Genomic DNA, 7,768 nt, shown 5'->3' on the forward strand with positions numbered 1-7,768 from the left:
AGATCCATAGGGCAATGCAGGCTGGAGCACAAGCTCCTGGTAGGGACACCCATGCCAGTAAGGTCTATGGGGAGAAATGAAGCTAAGAGTGACCACACCCACATTCTGTGGAGATAATTATTATGGTAGTAACCAGATCAAAGTGTGATACCGGCTTGGATGTCGCCCGAGTTAACAAGGTCCGCGTTTGTGGGTTAGGCAGAGGCTCACATTCGAAAAATAGGCCACAGTCTCCCTTGGTTACTGGTGGCGAAAGCAGCGCCGGCCCAAGCATGGCTACTGCAATGTCCTCAACAGATGTGAGGAATCAACCTAGCCTTGGTGTTTCTGTGGCAATGCGTCCACAGACCACAAAGGCTGGAAAACCACGCCAACGGATGAAATGGACAACAGAAATGAATCAGTTTATCATCCGTACTTACTACATCATCACAAAACTCGAAACAAACATGACAGCATACAGACAACTACACCATAGATTCACACAACAATATCCTCACCTCACTGTCACCGAACAAAAAAGAACAATTGTACACAACAACCTTATCCCACAACCAACACTTAAACTTATCAAACAACAGGTTGCTGATCAAATACATCAACAAGCAGAAACATTTAATATCAATGAAGATCACGTAACCTGTCATGATAATCCAGCAACAAGCATTGATAATAGTACACATACAACAACTACCAATAGTGATACTACAGACACTCCATCATCTATCACTGATAACATAGATATAGATTTAGTTAATACACTCTCACTTATATTTCAGGAAACACTCACTAAATATACAGGCACAGATCCCACACAAAGACCACGAATACCGAAAACCAACACGTCAAAGGTAGTAGGAAAAACACTAAATTATGTAAACACTCACTTACTACCAAACTACATTCATTCAATTTCTACACTCTCATACATTCATACCTTAGTTTGTGCTGGGGCAGTCACAGTAGTAACACACCATGGACTGAAAATACAATCGCAGACAAACACACACAAAACACAATTCTATCACAAGCCTGCCTGGCAGAGAAGAATTGAAACACAAATAAATGACATTAGACAGCAATTAGGCAGGCTGACACAATACACTAAAAACAACATAACACCCAAATTAAAGAAACAACTCAAAAACATTTTCAAGAAAATCAAAACACACACAAAACACGAACATCACAACACACACATTACAGAATACATCGATACACTAAAACAGAAACTCGCAGCCAAAGCACGTAGACTCAAACGATACAAAACATGTACACTACGAAAACAACAAAATAAACTATTCACAAACAATGAAAAACTTTTCTACAGACAAATCAGTACCAAAACAAACACTGATACACAGCACAGTGGCACACCAACAGAAGAAGAACTCGCAACTTATTGGTCTTCTCTTTGGTTTAATGCTGTTACATACAGTGCTGATGCAGGCTGGATCGAAGAGGAGAACAGAAACTTGCACAACATACCAACTATGTCCTGTGCTGAAATAAACGTACATGACATACGCTATGCTGTTAACAGAACACACAACTGGAAGACACCTGGTGTAGACAACATTCACAATTTCTGGTACAAAAAGTTTACATCACTGCACCAGGAACTAGCTAAACATCTAACACACATCATCATCAATCCACAAGACATGCCAAAATTTCTTACTCAGGGCATCACCTACATGAAACCTAAAAACAACAAAACCACAGACCCCACACAATACAGACCAATAACATGTCTTCCAACACTCTACAAATTATTGACATCCTGTATCACAAACAAAATATATAAACATGTTGAAGAACATGGCATTCTTACAGAACAACAAAAAGGTTGCCGTAGAAATCACAGGGGATGCAAAGAACAGTTACTCATAGATTCAGTCATTCTACGATAAGCACACAAACAACACAGAAACATACACACGGCATATATAGATTACAGAAAAGCATTCAACAGTGTTCCACACAGTTGGCTGCTACATATTCTACACATGTACAAAATACATCCATCACTCATTGTATTCTTTGAAAACACTATGCAGCACTGGAGAACAACACTGCATCTCAGGGTTAGTAACACTTCCATACAAACAAATGAGATATTCATTAGGCAAGGAATTTTTCAAGGAAATTCCTTGAGTCCTCTGGTTCTGCCTAGCCCTAAACCCATTATCCAACATGTTAAACAACATGCATTATGACTACAATATCAGACATGAAAAAACAACACAGTTTACACTGTCACATCTCATGTACATGGACGACATAAAACTTTATGCATGCACACAGAAACAACTTCATCAACTCCTACAAATCACATACTCATACACTAAGGACATACAAATGGAGTTTGGCTTAGACAAATGCAAAAAGCTTCACATAGAAAAAGGAATCCTGAAGAAAGAAGATTTTGCACTTGGAAATGGAGACGTTATTGAATCCATGGAAGAGGGCGAGCTCTACAAGTATTTAGGATTCCAATAGGCCAAACTAACATAACATACACAAATAAAGCAAAGATTAATTAAAGAATACCAAAGTAGGTTAAATGCCATTCTCAAAACACAGCTAAATGCAAAACACACAGTTAAAGCAATAAACACATATGTCATTCCAGTACTCACATACTCTTTTGGAGTTATACATTGGACTCNAGTAATTAAATGGGCCTTACTGTATAATTTGTGGCTCAGTGTCAAACATAAATTAATTAAAAATTTTTAAATTAAAAGAAGTACATATCATCATAGGGTATAAACTTGATATAGTACATTGATTAATAGAAATAAAATTGACTCCATGAATGACTATTTTTAGCACTGGGTGATAATTAATAGACTTTTTGATGTCCAAAAATGCAAAATTTCTTTACAATTATGATTATGCAATTTTTTATGAAAAATTATTTAAGAAATGCACCAATTTTTTGCAGAAATATAAATGTTTTTTGAGTTTTCATCATTATTATTATTATTATTTATTTATGTTTTGAAAAGATGACCTCATTTTTATGATTTTAAAACATATTTAAAACATATGCTTTTTATTTTATACTAACTCTACAAGAAACATGAAAAATAAAGGAAAATAATGTTCATAAAATGATAATGATAAAACTTTTTCTAAATTATCTCAATTAAATAGCTAAATGAAAGTTTTTAAATGCAGTTTATTAATTTGCAAGTTTTCTCTATGGAGAAATTATTGAATATTTCATTTAAATTAGAGCTGACATGAAATTTTACCCATTAATTAAATAGTGTTGAAAAGCATTTTGAAATAAAAACAGATTTTTTTTTTTGTTCTTTTTAGGGCTTTCTTTTGGTTTTGGTTTTTTGTAAAAGTCAAAATTGTGGTTCAATAAAGGTGACTTACTTGTCCTTACTACAAATGCAAAACCATATAAGTAAGCAGTGATGTAATAAACACATGCATGGTTCCTCTGTTTTAGTGAATATTCCCACAATTAAATGTTTATAGGCTTAGCTGAGATGATTAAATTTAATTGTAACATTTTTGTGGCTATTGCCATAATATTAATTTTTTATTGCAAATTTCTCCAGAACTGCTTTAATTTTTCTCAAACCTTATTTGCACAATCTGGCATATTCTGTATCTCTGCCTTTTAGTAACTGACAGTTTATTATTATTAACTCAGCTTGTTAAGGACTGAATTAAAGAAGCTTTTATCTCATTTCTTTATTTTTTCTGAAAGTCTTCTTTAAGGATGATGATAAATTTACTTTTAATAAGATCCTGTATATGCTCCTGAGATCTCATTACTAGAAATTATGAAAGTTTCTGATAATGTTAGACTGTTATTAGAGAGGTGTTAAACTTTACACAGTAAAGTTATATACTTGCCTTTTTGCTGCATATTACAAACTTTTTTACAATTTTCACAATATAATAAAACTGGTAGATCTTGAATTAGGTTTTATGACTTCACAGTTCATTGAATTTTTCTGCATTATTATAAACTGAAGTGCCAAAAAATTTGAGACAACAGCACATGCAATGTTACCTTCAGCACATACAATGTTACCTTCTACCTACACAGAAATGCTTTGAGCTGAAACATTTGCATTTGACATCATAGGTATGATACTTATCGGTTGTGTGTGAGCTTGGTTAGAGTAGTATTTATTGCCATTTGATCACGGACAGGTTATTGGAGCAAGAAGAATAGGTCATACTATCAGTGAGGTGGCCAATGCTCTTGGATTTTCTTGTGCAACAGTTTCAAGGATTTACCAGGAATACTTAAATTCTGGATATCAGCAGCACATGCACAGTGTAGGCACCCATGACTGATGTAAGAATATGACTGCTGATGGCTAACCAGGTTAGTAACCAAGCAATGAAAGGTAACTAGGCACCAAATCACATCACTTCAACAGGGTTGCTGCTGAACCTGTCAATCAATCAATACAATGTACAACCTACATTGCATTCCTTAGAGTTTGGTAATTGCCAACCCACTCTGGTATGACTAGTAACATCCAGGTACCAGACAATGTGCCTCCCTGGGCCAAAGAACATCAAAATTGGACAGTGGATAACTGGCATAGTATTATGTGGTTAGATGAATCTCGTTTTCAGCTGTTTTGAGCTGATAGTTGTGTTTATGTAACCACATGAAGCCATGAATCCATCATGTCAGTAAAGTGTTGTGCAAGCTGGTGGTGGCTCTGTCCTGGTTTGGAGTGTGTTCTATTGGTGTGAATAGGGACTAATGCTGAGAGTGCAGTTGACTTTGACAGTTGTAATGTATACTAATCTTGTGAGAGATGTTTTGCACCCATTAATGCTTACTATGTTCTCTGACAGAAATGGTTTGTACTAGCAGGATAATGCTACTCTCCACAGGGCAGTGGTGGTGGTATAACAATGGTTTGAGAATACTTGACAGATTTTCAGTTATTTCCTTGGCAGTCTCAGTTGGCAAAGACTTCATAGAGTATTTATGTGACACTGTGCAAACATTACTCAATGCCTTACAAAACTATCCAACAAATATAAGTAAATTATAGAGAACCATTAAACATGTCTGGATTGAAATACCTGTGCAACAACTCAGACACCTCGTAGTGTCTATGACACATCATGTAGCCACTGTTATTTGGGCTCAGGGAGGAGCTACATGTTATTAGATAGGTGTGTGTAATTTTTTGGTACTTTAGTTTATCATTATCCAATAATTTTATTCTAAATAAAACTGGCATAAATTTTTTTGGATAACTCAATGTTTTAGCAATTTTATTAAAATACTTATATGTATAATTAGTAAATAAAATAAACCTTTTTTTTCAATTTAGATTACATATAAAAGGATTGAGGAATTATGGAAAATACATTTAAATAAAGATATTCTATTATGTTGATTTCAAAATGTTACTAAAAGAAAATCTGGAATATGGAAAAAAGGTAACTTGACTTATTTTATTTTGTTGCTAGTGAAGGAGATAAATATTATTATTTGTGTCTTATATTTTATTCTAAAGGATGATTTATTAAAATAGAATAACATTTTATATATTGAACTTAATCACTTCTCCAATTTCATGCAAAGATTAATTAGTAACCTGTGTTTAATGATGCATTTATTTATTTATTTATTTTTTAACTATTTATCACATGAAGTGGTGTCAGAAACAACTTTGGTAAACATCCATCTTGAAAGGTATATATGTAAATTCTGTGAATCTCTTATTCTTGGAATATGGTTTCAATCTTCAGAATGGTTCAAATAAATCCTTAAAATTGAATTTCATTCCAAGAGTATATTTATAGAATTTATGTACATACCCTTGAAAATGATTGCTTATCAAGTCTGAAACTACTTCAGTGTACGATAAATAGATAAAAAGAAATAAATACATTAATAAAACAGAAGTTTAGTCAGTATTCGATCATTTTTAAGTATAATACATATCTAAACTATGTATATTATATATAAAGTGTTATTAATCAAATAATTTATATTTAAGATATGTGATATTTTTAATAAATAACAGACATAAATACTTTTTAGCTTATTGAGACAATATTCCTTCAAAGATTATATGTGAAAATTAAATTTTTCATGATCACGTTTATTACTCAACTTAATTTCTACATATTGACTCTGTAGTTCATTAAAGTTATATGTTTACTATATTGGACTGCATTATACTGCTGCAATTCATGAAAATTGTTTCATGAATTGGAAAATTGAATTTTATAATTCAATGAAATTTTATAAAATGGAATTTAAATAAGGCATAAGATAAATGATGTTAGTCTAAAATGTTTGAATGTAATTTTAAACATTGATCATGTGTGTAAAAAAATGTAGTTTAATCAGAACATTTTAATTTATTATTGAGTTTAAATTTTATCGGTTTTTTTTTTTTTGCTAAGAAATAGATTTATGATGCTGTGTAAAAAAATCTGTTTTCTAACAATATAAAACTTTTTACTATCAGAATAAGGAAATGTTTGTATTATCACAAATATGAAATTATCGTAGACAAAAAGTTTGTTCTTGAATTTTTTCTTTTCAATTAAAGATTAAATGCTTTTTGAGCTTGACTTTAAACCTAGAAACTTTTCTCATTAGAAAACAATTTAAAAATTATTTAACTAAAAGAAATTAAACAATAAATCAATGTTTAATTTTTCAGTTCTCTGATCTTTTAAGATGCTCAACTGACAAAACTCAGGATTTTACTTTCGAATTAAGTTTATTATTTATGGAATAGTAAGTTACTAATTTTTAAATTTTTGTTATTTAAACTGAAAACAAAAATTAAAACAAACTTCTTTTTAAAAAAACTAAGATTTTTTTAAAAACAAAAGTATTTTTAAAAATTAAATATGCTATTATTTTGAAATTCCCCTATTTCCCCCACTTTAGTTCTTAATGACTTTCTTCTTAAAGTTGAAAAAAACTAAAAGGAAAATAGTTTAATCAATAATTAATCAAAAATGTTTGTAATACCTGAAAGGAGATGAGTTTTTAAATGTTTCATGAATTGAAAAATTATTGAACAAGTTATATCAAAACTAAGGTGATTGTTTTTAAAAAATGAGATATAAAATTTTTAATAACATGTTTTGACTTTTGATCTATTCTTGGAAATATTTGAACACATCTTGTACATTCAAAATATAAAACATGGTCTTAGATTTTTTAAAATATATTACAACTCATCTAAGGAAATTTTATTAACTTCTAGATATCTTTTATTATAGATTGTCACAAGATCTGAAATGTTAAATTCATAGCTTATTTCTATCAGAAATCATCAATAAATTGTATGTTTTGTGAAATTGTAATTAAAAGAAAAACAGCAATAGTCAGTTATTTTTAAAGTTTCTCAGAAATGCACTAAAATAATTTTTGTATGTTTTCAAAGTTTTTAGAAGTAATTGATCATTACTGCTTTGCTTTTACAATTCTGCAGGTGGTATTATTATATCAGAAAGATATAACAGTATTTCTCTAGAGGCCCAGTAAGAAGTGTATAATAATTGTTATTGCAAGCACTCTCATAAGATCTTTAAATTTAACATTCCTCAATATCAGTCAGTTTTGTAACAGGAACTTTCAAGCTATAAAAATACATAAACAACATAACTTGAAAGGAATAATGACAGATTGAAATTTTATATGCTTGTTTGTTTGCATTTTTGGATCATATTACATAAAATATTTATAAAATTAATAATAATATAAATCTACAAGTGTTTTATAATATCAATAGAA

The 7,768-nt window shown here is 30.9% G+C and overlaps 1 long non-coding RNA gene across 1 annotated transcript in view; it reads left to right on the forward strand.

The window, feature by feature from the left end:
* Window positions 1-6,761, forward strand: part of LOC111617730 — a 33,273-nt gene extending 26,512 nt beyond the window's left edge. Inside the window, exons 2-3 of the long non-coding RNA XR_002755470.1 lie at window positions 5,337-5,445; window positions 6,684-6,761. This is a non-coding gene — a long non-coding RNA (uncharacterized LOC111617730). The remainder of the gene's footprint in view (window positions 1-5,336; window positions 5,446-6,683) is intronic.
* The last annotated feature ends 1,007 nt before the right edge of the window (window positions 6,762-7,768 follow it).

This window comes from Centruroides sculpturatus, unplaced genomic scaffold, assembly GCF_000671375.1.
Source record: "Centruroides sculpturatus isolate CEXI.00-Female unplaced genomic scaffold, Cexi_2.0 scaffold2171, whole genome shotgun sequence".
NCBI lineage: Eukaryota > Metazoa > Arthropoda > Arachnida > Scorpiones > Buthidae > Centruroides > Centruroides sculpturatus.